Below are 13,709 nucleotides of genomic sequence, written 5' to 3' on the forward strand. Positions count from 1 at the left end.
GTGCGCTGTACAACTGTGCGCTGTACAACTGTGCAACTGTGCGCTGTACAACTGTGCAACTGTGTGCTATGCAACTGTGCAACTGTGCGCTGTACAACTGTGCGCTATGCAACTGTGCAACTGTGCGCTATGCAACTGTGCGCTGTACAACTGTGCAACTGTGCGCTGTGCAACTGTGCGCTGTACAACTGTGCGCTATGCAACTGTGCAACTGTGCGCAGTACAACTGTGCAACTGTGCGCTGTACAACTGTGCGCTATGCAACTGTGCAACTGTGCAACTGTGCGCTGTACAACTGTGCAACTGTGCGCTATGCAACTGTGCAACTGTGCGCTGTACAACTGTGCGCTGTGCAACTGTGCGCTGTACAACTGTGCGCTATGCAACTGTGCAACTGTGCAACTGTGCGCTGTACAACTGTGCAACTGTGCGCTATGCAACTGTGCAACTGTGCGCTGTGCAACTGTGCGCTGTACAACTGTGCGCTATGCAACTGTGCAACTGTGCAACTGTGCGCTGTACAACTGTGCAACTGTGCGCTATGCAACTGTGCAACTGTGCGCTGTACAACTGTGCAACTGTGCGCTGTACAACTGTGCAACTGTGCGCTATGCAACTGTGCAACTGTGCGCTGTACAACTGTGCAACTGTGCGCTATGCAACTGTGCAACTGTGCGCTGTACAACTGTGCAACTGTGCGCTATGCAACTGTGCAACTGTGCAACTGTGCGCTGTACAACTGTGCAACTGTGCGCTATGCAACTGTGCGCTGTACAACTGTGCGCTATGCAACTGTGCGCTGTACAACTGTGCAACTGTGCGATATGCAACTGTGCAACTGTGCGCTGTACAACTATGCAGCTATGCAACTGTGTCCTCCGGCACCAAGTGCTACAATTATTGTAAGAAATAAATTTACTTCAAGTACCTAGACTTCAAAATTACAAAAGTATTTGAGTTTTTGAGTCTTTTACGGCCATCCCACACCACCGTGGATAAGAGCTTCGAGCACGACAAACTTTGTGACTTCTCCAGTCAAAACTCATATGTCCAGCAACTCGAATTAAGCTAGGATTTTATATTTACAAAATCGCCTCAGCTTTGGTCTAGTGGAAAGTTTCGGGCGTGCCTAGTGAGCACTCTCTAGCAGCTAACACGTTTGCCGCAGCAGCGTATCTTCCTGTTCCAATATTGCCTTAACATCAGGTAGACTCGTATTCCAGCGATTATTTCTCAATTAATAAAGAACTGAATACCTATCTCCTTTCACTAATTCAACTTTCTTCAGGCCAATAAGAAGTCACTCTTCAAACTGAATCTACAATACGTTTAGTATAACAAACGTTATTTTTAATTCCCGAGAAGTGACATGCCGCTCAGCCCCAAACTATTTTTTTTTGGCAATTTTTTATCAATTTATGAGTTTAACAACAGACTTCTACAATAGAATCAATATTTATTTTTTTATATCGCCTGTTATAAAATACCCCTTCAGGCATCGCGTCAGCCAGCCGGGGCGCGGCGTGTGTACACGGACACGTACAGTGTAGGTACATGTACCCACCCGTGTACAGTCGGGGCGCGGCGTGTGTACACGGACACGTACAGTGTAAGTACATGTACCCACCCGTGTACACGGTACACTGCACGTCCCGAATGCGAGCATGCCGCCGCGGAAGGGCGGGAGGAATTCAGTTTTACACCAACAACGCCTTGATCTATATTCAGTTCATTCGACTGAATCAAAGTATCACTAAACAAAATGCCAACTCATTGGAACAGTTATCGGTGCGTTTTGGTATGAAAAGTAGTCAAACGTTAGATCACAAAGTGGTGTTCCGAGTAGAGGGCGGCGCGGGGCGGCGCGGGGCGGGCGGGTGCGCACGCGCGCCGGTCACGACGCGCACAGATTTGAATACTAGATAATTAATATCGCTTTATTAGCGATGGAAATATCGATTTATGAAGATATAATCCGCTTTGAGCCGTCCGCCGCCGCCGCCCGCCGGTACACAGGTATGATTTGCATTTCGACGAGCGCTCGCCTCTGTGTATTGTTTGCTCTGCCTTCACTTCGCGTCTGTTTGTAATAGGCATGAAGTAGTACCTACAGCAACAAAAGAGGCACTCACAATTGAACATTGTCGAGTCACCATCTCCTGACGACGCTGCGGTTGCGGACTCCATCCAACGTAGGTTTTTTGTCGAGTCTATACTGTAAGTGTAAGCCATAGATAAACTGTACATATAGCCATAAATATACTGAATCTATGTCCAGTGTAAGTTGCCAACAACAAAACCATAGAATGCCTTGTAAAACTCCTTAAAGCATCGCGAGCACGCGGAGGTCACTGACACGTTATGTCATGGTGCGAACTGCAAACATGTTTCCTTTACTTATAAAAATGATGATTTCTTGCCAACAATCAATCAATCTTTTCGGTCATCCTTATTAACGTCTGTTAGTGATCGTTACAGATTCAAACATTAGGAGTATCAGCTCAAACACAGGCATCAGCTCTCACCAAGTCTCTAATCCTAATACTTGGCTATGTAAATAATATGCTGATGATAAATAAAACTGATGCTGAGCTGGTGGTAAGTATATTAGGGTATTCCAATATACCTACCACATCGTTCATCGCATCAGCGATGTAAAAGATCGAATTATGGTCTGATAATGGTAGCGATATGACGTCATAGTATGAGGTGATGAACTTTCAGTTTTCATAAATCGCCATGTTCTGCCCGCTGCGCCCTGTCGCTCAAACCAAACGACTTATATGTACAAAAAAGTTCATCAAACATCGTCGCGTTTATAATTTTTTCAGTTACTAACACATTAATTGAACATTTAAAGTACACGTTACAAGCAACTAGCGACATCAGTCAAGTACAGTTTTCGTCGGCAGCGCGCGGGCGCAGAGGGTAACGTCACGCGCAGGCGCCCGCGCTCGTGCCCTGGTGTCGCGATGAGGCGGCTGATACCATTCTATCTTAATGGATATCTTACGATGCGTTTATTAACTGCTTTTGTGGAGTTGCCCTCGACGATCTGTCAGGTGCTCGGTTGCCGACAGCGCACCGCGCGCTGCCCCCGCAACGAGCTGGTATGGCTGACACGCATGTTTGGCATTTGCCGTCAACTGCAAACCTCTGCTCGGCAAGCGTGACAAACGTCCTTTGAATGAGCTAGTGTAGCCATAACGTGCCCAATCACAAGCACCATCATGCCCAAAAGCAGTTTTCAACAATGAAGATTTTATATTTTATAGATTTTGTAACAGTTGGTTATTTTTATATTAGAAATATAAAATAGGGGAAATATAATCACGGCATACGGCATACGGCAAAGAAGATGACATTAAAAATTCGTGTGGACGCGTCGTAAACGCATGCAGCGAACTCCTTCGATTAGTGACAAAAGGCCAACATTCGAACCAACGCAGAAAGTAACTCTTGCAAACCTACGCAAACCAAGTCTGACGCTCCCTCCACACGTTTGAATTAGTGATTTAGAATTTAGCTCTGTCAGCTCTGTTTTCTATGGTTGAAACAATAAAATAAAATTGTAAGCTTAGCGTTCGCCACGAGAGCAGCACCGTCGCTGTGTCAGTGCGCTGTCGCGCCGGTATCGCCCCGTCGGCGGCGCGGCGGCTCCATAGGACAGCGTTTTGTTTAAGCGCAATCTCCTAATAACGATCAACAAAAGTAATCGATGAAACCGGGAATGATTCGTACGTTTCCGGCGGCCGCGCGCGGGAGACAAAGCCGAGCCGCAGCTAATTCATTATCAGAGCGATCGCGGGCCGAGCCCCGCGCGCCCGCGCGCCCGCGCCGCTCCCCGCGCGCGCCCGCACACCGAAAGTGCTCGCGAGCATTCCGCGTGTTCCGGCGTGGAAGTGTAGATCAAAGATATTAATAGTATTGTAGACACAATTGTAGGTACACTCTGCCGGGGTATCACGACCGACCGATCGGTAATCAAATTCAACTACATTCAAATCAGCTTACGAGGCATCTTTTTATTGTTCGTAAAATTAATTATTTCTGCTGCGGTTTAATTAATGGTTGGTAATAATGTTATTCATTAACTTAAAAAAGTAAAAGTACGAGGGCCCTACTCCGGCCGCGCGCACCGAGCCGTCGACACGAACACGAGCCGTGGAAACCTTTCTCTGCAACGAGCGACTCGGTCGCGCGACGCTCGGGCCGACGCTGGACGAGACGACAACGCGAAGGCGACAAAAGGTGTTCCGTTCCTTTCAAAAGAACAACGTTCAACAACAGCAGTCTACTTAGCGTCCTCGCAGGAGAGGAAGTACGGAGCCTCGTAAAACTCTAATGCGGATAGACGGGATTAGAAAGATATGAATTGATGATACCTACTCGATTCCATAACGATCAGTTCAGTTGTTAATAGTAACCGGACTGACGACTGTACTCGTGTGTGTTCTCTGATACTGAGCTTGTAGCACCTCCGACTTCTCGGCTCCGTGCTGACAATTTTTTCTGAGAATTTCTTGAACCGAGGAAATACTCAATACGTGTCGAGACTCGGCTCGAGAATCGAACCCCGCACTTCGGATTCAGAAGCCACGTAGGCTAACCACTGGACTGATGACGCAGTTAGAACGAATAAGTACCTAAGTAGGTACTGTATATGTCTTATCCCAATAATAAACAAAAACGAATTCGATAAACTCATCTCTGTACACGTAATGTGCAGATACGACAAAAAACAAACGGAATTGCACTAGGTAGGTATATGTATATCGAAGAATTTAATGACAAACAAATACTTACCTACATGTACATACTTCATTTTTTACGAACTCAAACATAGCAACGCTAGTTTCACCCGCCGTCAATATGAATACGTTTATTCGTATGCGAGTTTATCATGTATTCTTAGTACTCGTACAAGCGTTCGGCACGACATCGCACGGACGCCGCGACTCGCGTCTGCTCCCGCTGCCGCTCCCCGCTGCCGCTCCCCGCTGCCGCTCGACCGTGTGACCTGCGCGCGCGACTCACTGCGCTCCTACTCTGTACAACTTTAGGGTTGATAGTGATACGATTCCAATAAGAGAAAATAATTGTAATTCCGAATAAGAAAATAAAAGACAATTAATTTCTTTTTAAAACCACCGGCGCAGATATTTTCAAATTGGCTTTGGCTCTTTATATCGCCATCCCGCCCGTGTTTGCATAATATTATCTATGTATCTAAGCATAATACCTACTTAATCAGTTCATCAGTATAAAAGTTACGATGTCACAGACAGACACACACACAGTCACAGTCCACAGACTATTCAAAGATAGTTACTAGTGGATTTTATTGTCAGTATGTTAATGTGTTACCTCAGAGCCTACAGGTATAACAATCTCATCAAGTCTCTCCTTGTTACTAAGTATAATAATAATTAACATTAAAGCATTTGGACATCAGTTCGGTTCTCCTGCTCGTGTCGGCGCTCGTTATCTGATCCAAATATCTTTTTGGGCACGATTTGTTTTTCTAAGATCATGCACCGCGCCTTCGCTCCACAGAACCTCCGCAGAATGGATCGTTCCGTTACGTTCTAAGCTGAAGCCGAACTACCGGAGCTCAAACGGCCCACGAGATGTGTTCACCCGCGCCGCCCGCGCCGCTCGCGCCCGCGGCGACAATGGGCCGCGGCCGCCGCTAATTAAACGCGGTGACTGGATAAACAAACAGACGCGCGGCTAATCGTCGACTCCCGCGCGAGGCGTCGCCGCCGCGCTTAACGATTAGTATTCAGATTTGTAAAAAAGAAAGAGTTTCACCGAAGTGTTCACTCGAGGCGGCTCATTAGTCGCGCCGCGATCCGTCTCGTACCGTTCAATAGAATGGGAGGCAATTAGCGCTGCGGCGGCGTGCGTCGCGCGGCCTGCGCTCGGCGACTCGCGGCGTCAACGGAACGGCGCACAACACAGTTTTCGTCAGATTGCAACAACACATAGGAAACTCGAAACGCACCGGAAGCTTGCTCTTTGTCAGATGAGCCGCAGCGAGCGATTCTCTCCGGTAATCGTGCGAACGCTCTCGATTTCATCGGGCTCGAGCCCCCGCCGGTGCGCGGGGGCCTCGCCTGCGACACGCAGCCGCCGGCGCTTCCGCCGCCGCGTGCGACCGCGACCTTTGCGGCCCGCCACTGACACTGCAGGTTCGGCTCCGCTCCGAACTCAGACTTAACCTTTTTGACCTGCGACCCGACGGCCGATACTCGCGCGATCACCGCACTTTGATCTTTTTTCAGGCGTCTTACGTAATAATGAAGGTAATAGAAAATGTCAAAGCGGTCACCCAACAAAACGATTGGAGTCGTTCGGCATTGGTGTGCGCCGCACGTAAGCGGGCGAAGACGCACAGACTGATTTATTGCGTCTTCTATTAGCGTTGCTAATTCACTGTTTAGGTACAAGTCAGCAGTCGCTTTGCGTTGAAAACGATGCGACCGAATCAATTGCTATGACATATTTTCTGTTATAGCAGCTGACACCTACTCTGAAATCCTCCGACGCTCTCGTCAAAGCCACTCACAACAGTGACGCTTATTAGAATCATTGATTCACATGAGAGAAATTGCAGTGTTAACTCTCTTTGGTTCAATTAAGCGACCGTTTCAACTTCCAACAAAGTTTCCAATAAGGCGGAAAGATAGCTGTCAGCGGTGACCGGGTCGTATCGTGGAACACGCTCAACCAACATACATTCTAATTGGATCAGAAGTAACCCTGACTAAGTATAAGACTGTAAGAATGTTATCTTCAGTGAACAGTGCCAGCAGTAGCCGGGAGTCGCAGGAATGACGGAAGATTCGACAAAAAGGAGAGCGACCATTTTGGGCCCAGCATGTTACAAAAAAATAAATGATTTATTTAAAAGAATTGACCAAAAATCCTTTATTTTATGTTAAATCAATATCAGCAAAAATAATTATAAATAACACGTTTGTTAATATTTTTTAAATAAATATGTGTTTTTGCTGAAATCCTGCATTTTAATCCGTCACTGCTGTGACAGACATATTACAGTGCCCATGCCGATACGGAAATTGTAAGTTAACCTGACGGACTTTAATAATAATGACCATACTGCTTTTTGCTGACATTTCATATTATTCTGACATTTTACCTATACTATTTTGACTTTTTAATTTTATTTTCGATTGTTTTTTATGTTTTTCTTAATATGGGTGTATGCCTGAAATAAATGCATTTTTTTTTCTGGAACCAGTCTAAAAATACTACGATTTATTAATAAATTAAACTAATTTGGACATTGTATTAGTTAATTCGTCAAACCTAGGACAGAAATGTATAAAGAACGGACAACTTTCTTCACTATAAAAAATATCCTCACTTGCGCATTGAAAATATGTACTTACGTGATAGTCTGTTTCGTATTGGATTTGAAGAGCTTAGCGTATTCAGTAATAATGCAAATCCAGTCAGTATTTTTTCAAAGTCGACTTTTCTCACAGATATTTGTAAAGTTCATACGTGTTTTCGCTAGCCACATGGGTGCGGTGCGGTGACGCGTAGTATCGGAGCCGGTGCACATTCCTGGGTAGCGTTTATTCCGCTTATCTGAATTTTAAACGGGGGTCCATTCCTCCCCCGGCCCCGCACCCCCGGAGCCAATCAGCCGCCGGAGCGCGTTTGCACACGAGTGGCCGGCGCGGGACCGCGGAATACTAAACTACTGTGACATGACAAGTTTCCACTACATTATATTCGCTCCTATTCCTTTGGTATTTCGTACACACGCTATTTTTTCGAACATTCTGGAACTCGAGAATAAATAAATAATGATTAGTAAGTAACGCTCCAGAGTAGCTGTCCCTCGTACTTCGGACCACTGGCTTCAGGTCGTGAGGACCTGCACTCACGCGCCTATTACGTATGTACTCCAATAATGAGTCGTTTTTCATCCTATGTACGTCTTTACTGAGTTATTTGTTTGCATCGTGTTACGTTGTTTGTATTTACCTAATGTATAACTATTAGTAGTAGTATAAATCACGCTCGAGAAAAAAGATCAAGTTGGTATTCCAAAATTATTTTCAATTTTAGTCGAAAAACAGAATACCTATATCGTTTGTATTTAGTACTTATAGAAACTTTTTAGAAAAGTTTCGAGCAAGATTGTCCAAAATATTCTAATTGGATCAAAAATGATATTATGAAATGTATGTAGCGATGTTCTGTGCGACGTATGTCTCGTCAGACCCGCAGGTACCCGCTCGGTCTACAGTTACTAGTTCGGGATCGAGCTATTAACTACAGATAAGTAATTCCTATGAAGATTTTTAAATTTCACGTAACTATCGACGTGTTCTTATTCGCACAGTCACAGTTCGATCACCAAAAACAGAAAAATAAAATCAACGGATTCGAAATCACAAAAATAAACTAAAAAGCGAGCGTATGTGCTACCTTCTGATCAATTTGAAGGCGGTGCCAACACAGTGATGCATTTAACCCAAGCCGTTTAGAATATCATAAAGTTTTATGATTTTCAGACGGTTCTTTCACATATGATGTTAGTTTATTTTTGTGAATTTGAAGTCGAATGGTTGATTTTTTTTCTTAAAAAGATTTTATGGTAATATTTAGTATGAACCTATTAAAATAAACAAATTATCATTTGACAAAATATGTCATCTGGTTCTTATTAGTGGATATCATTGAGTATGGAAATGACATATTGTCTATTGATTTGTTGTTTATTTTAATAGGTTGATAATAAATACCAAAATAGGCCAGCAGGTCTCAACTGAAATAAAGCTTTTTAACTAAAATATTGTGTAAAGTAGTTTTCAAAGTGTTAACTGTCTAGCGTGTCGCCTAGCGTGTAGTGTGAGCGTTTACCACGGGCTTGTCCCTACTGTAAAGTCTTCTATGCCACGGCTTAGAAAAAATATACCGAGAACAGACGGCCACGGACTCGGCGGGTGCTGCTTTTATGAAATCAACAAGTTACAACTCTACAGCGTCTCATTCTGTGTAGACGACAGCTCGTCCGCATATTACCTAAATCTTCCACTACGAAAGTCGTCTTTGTCAACTCACTCAACATAATAAGCGATTCGAAGCACATTATGTAGTAGCGAATCCAAATATCAATTCCGCAAGCAGGACGAATCAGCTGCGAGCGTGAGCCGCTGCGAACGTCGCGTTTCTCTCGTCATCATCGCAACGCACTTGTCTCGTCGTATCGTCACGCGACGGTGGCGACGCGATAAGCGGCCGACAGTCTCGTCGCGTCAGGCTCGGCCGCGTCAATGACGGGGCATGTGTGACATCGCCGAGTGGCAGGCGTGCGTAGACGTGCGTGTGATGCTGCTAATTGTGACAAGACCACTTTGGCGTTTGCATTTCTATACAAAAAAATCTCTGTCTCCTTCATCGGTCTAGCGGTCAGTCTGTATGGTTGGTCGCGTGGGCTTGAGATCCAGGTCGGGCCGTGACATGACATTTTTCTATTTTCCGAAAAATTGTCAGCCCGCTTTGGAGCAGCGCGGTGGATCGAACCTATAGAAAGGGCTGCTAATGAATACAAACAACCTGTTGAATTAACTAGTGGCCAAAGCGGTTCACTAATATCAAACACGTTATTTCAGTCAGTCGAGCAGTTCAGATTAGCACTCTCCGTAGTAATTTTGAAATTGTCAATGTATCATAATGTAAAGAATGTGAACGAACTGTTACTTCCCTAAACTCTTTATTTTATTCTGTAATCAAAAATTACAGATATATAGATAGATAGCCAGTCAGCAATTTATTTGGTATAAAAACCGTAGCTCTGTCTCTGAAGTGAGCAATAAATTCATTACAAATCGTTAGTTCCCACTTGCGATAAGTCTTTACTCACTACACTCATCAGAACAAGTAAACGACCCACTGGCATCCCGAGCAGCTTTTGCATTAAATCGAGCACTTTTTGTTTGTAAAGAATTAAATGTCAAACGTTCTTTGTAGCGATCGACGTTGCTTTCTCCTACAAATACATGATACAAAGTTAAATGTTAACTTTAAAAATAAACTGTCACTTTTCACTCTACGCGATCGTATCTGATTTCCGGTGACTAATGATTGACAGACTTGGTTTTTTACAGTAAATAAACCAATTTGAAACGAATGAAATGAAGAATTGGAATTGTACGTAATTCGAATAAGATTTGACGTAGCGTGGAACAAGCAGCGCTCGCCGCTCGCCGCCCGCTCAAGTCATCCGAGCAAGCAGCGCTCGCCGCTCGCCGCCCGCTCAAGTCATCTGAACGCTAATCGTATGCAACGCTCCTCCGCCCATTAGCCTAATCAATCTATCGCGATGTGCGGAGCGAACGATCGCATACATATACATGTTAGATTTTTAATTATTTAAATAATTATAAATACATAAGACAACATATAAAAACTCCTTCTTCCAGATAAATGTTTTAATCTGTACTGTTTATTAATGATAATGGTTTTATTCTGAGGTTGGTAGGGTATTGTGATATATACTCTATGTAAAAGAGGCGAACATGCGATTATGTGGCGTGAAGTTTATTTAATTAATGTATTATCCATCTACCAAAGTAACGATTTGTTTAAGAATGAGTAATAAGTTATTTGAAATACAGTTTATACATTCCAGCTTGTGTTATTTTATTCCATTGCTTTTATCAGAAGTGGGATGTACCTACGAACACGATGTCATTACCTACATTAAAGTCGATCTACAGAAAGAAAATGTAACGGCATTTAAATGAAGTGTGAATTTGGGAAACAGTGGTTTACATTACGAGAAATGCGATAAAAATCATACGTGTGTACAACCATTAAGTATGTATACCACTGACGGCTATGGGACGCACGCCGCACTGGTCCCGGTAAAAGTATTTATGCGATGTCGGTTGTCGATGCTTACAATATCTAACAAGAATGAAGAAACGTAAACGTAACACACTTATACCATGTTGACGATATTTATGAGCAAAACAGTCAAACAGTCCAACAGCACTCATAAGAGGATATTATTTGAAAAACTGCGAGAGAACAGAGAAGAACGTGTAAATTAATAACAAAATACAAAGATGCATGTGTGGTGTTAGCTGCAGAGTTATATGAGATGGAATCCTGTTGGTTTGACGGATGAGAAATACCAATGATGTCTAAATATATTAAACTAGGTGTCTGGTGAGTTTTATTAGTTTGATTAAACAGCCTCATAAATTATTCAGTTGTGACTAATATGAAATAAAATTACAAAGAATAAATAATCACTAGGTGAAACTAAGTATGGTTGATAGGTTGTCAGTTTGTCTGGCTTATTGTCAAAACATTTTTGTTAGATGACTATATCTAGGAAACCAAAATCATTTAAGTGAAAAGTACACACACACACACACATACACACTGCTCAAGAAATTAACGTATGAAGACAGACCACTCTAGGGTTGTTAGGATGTAGGACACTGGCATAATGTAATATTGAGAAATCTTAATTATAGAACTACATTACATCCGTTGCTGACATGGGACTAAAATGAATTAACTAAAATATTGTTTTTTTTTGTGCCTGTAACTTCAAACTATACATTTGTTATATGTGAGTTTTTATGACTGAATAACATAAAAATTAAAAATATATGAAGTTTTATGTAATGGTTCAAGTATTATTTTAGGCCTTGATGTAGGTACCTGATAACAAGTTTTGAGACAGCTATTACAATATTTTCAGATAGGATTTGCTTAGATATATCATTATGTAGATTACTGTATGTACTTAATATAAATTTTTTTAAATCTTTTAAGAAATTGGATTGATAGATTTCTTGAAAAATAAATTTGTAGTTATGTTTGAAAACCTATTTAACTATTCAAGCGTTGACAACATGCCTTCAGCCTATTTAGTATAGAACAGTTATTAACAATCTGCAGCAACACAGTAAATGATTCTTATCCATGAATATTATTATATTCGGCTTATCTACAAGAGTACTAAGAGATATTATGATATTCATCTTAATGAAATCTTATAATTAATTAAATTGGAGATTTTTTTTTAGGGTGATATTAAAAAGTTACTTGTGTGACAATTGAGTAATAAATAATTAATTATAATAATATCATTGATCACAAATTGTCTTAGAGCCCAGTCTGTATGGACTTCAAGTAAAGAGACACAGATTGCCATAAATAGGTTGTAAAATATTTGTCTAAGACATATTTTGACAGTTTTGTGGGTGGGTGACGTTGGGCTCTCTTTTCATTAATGGTCATGTGCAGATGTATAGATTCTACATACAAGTAAATTAACCATACTATTGCTGTTGTTTTAGATTCAATCAATCAGTTTATTATTTGCAGATACACTAGTGTATTTAATCCATGTCTCATTTGTTTATTTCTAGCATTTTATTAGATTGCAACATTTTGTATAATTATGAAAATTAGTAATTATTATGGGGTTGTGGTTAGAATTATATATTCGGATGGTTACAATGATATGTGCATAAGGTTTTAACTAGGGTATACTAGTACACTAAAGGTAAAAAAAAAAAATTAGAAAATTCCTTGGCCAACATATTAAGTGGTATAGGTTTTGAATATAGATTTGTATTGGGTCCTTAGGTAGTCAGTACATTTGTGCATCTACAAAGTGCACGCCACCGAGTTGTTGGTACCTGCATGCAACTGATGGGTGGTCTGCATCAAGTATGAATCAATATAGAGACTTAAATCATTACATCAGTAAAATAATTAATGGATATAGCCAAAAAAAAAAAAAAAAAAGAAATTTAACAGAATTAAAAAAAAAAGAATATACTAAAATTAATGAATAGGTAAAACCTCTGATAGCAAACTAGAGGTATATAACAAAGGGGGTGGTCTGGTCTAAGACAGGTTTATGCTACTATTATTACAAAAAAGGGGGTAGTCTGAAGATAATTATACAATACATAGTCAAATATCATCTTTTCTTATCTAGTGATAACTACTAGGATTGGATTACATACTAAAATTATTACAATCATAAATCGCAATATTTTCAAGAAGTCTTTATTATCATTAAAAAAAAAAAAGCATTTCTTTAAGAGAAAGAGTCTTTTGTCTGAATTAAAGTAAATTGATAGATTAACACATGTTTAACATTTTATTTCATTTTATGTACCGGGTCTAAGGTTCATTCAATTATAGACTGATTTTCTCTTGGATGCTAGGTATGCTAGTTATGTTAAATTAAATTATTTGTCAAACAAGTATGATATTTATCTGAACGATTAAGTGACTGAGCTATGTGATACTGTGTGAAAATATTTGATTACAGATCCGAGATGCATGGATATTGATTGATGAATATGGGATATATGAGATTCTCATGATAATCATTGGGTTGAACACAGCCCTATTCGACAGTTGACCCAAATCACAAAGATGAGAGAAGTTACACTATGTATTGATAACACACGATTTAAATTTAGTATTTTTATTTATGATATGATGATATTATAATTATGTATTATATTGAGAGTTATTAGTTTTGATATCATATATACATATATTTTAAATATTTGCTCACATCCATGATGTTATTCATTAATTATGACTTACTGATGACGATTTGTGTTTTGGTAAAATTTTAATATAAGGATAGATGTATTACACAGGCCGACACGATTTTCGTT

The sequence above is a fragment of the Bicyclus anynana genome, chromosome 9, assembly GCF_947172395.1.
Source record: "Bicyclus anynana chromosome 9, ilBicAnyn1.1, whole genome shotgun sequence".
Lineage (NCBI taxonomy): Eukaryota > Metazoa > Arthropoda > Insecta > Lepidoptera > Nymphalidae > Bicyclus > Bicyclus anynana.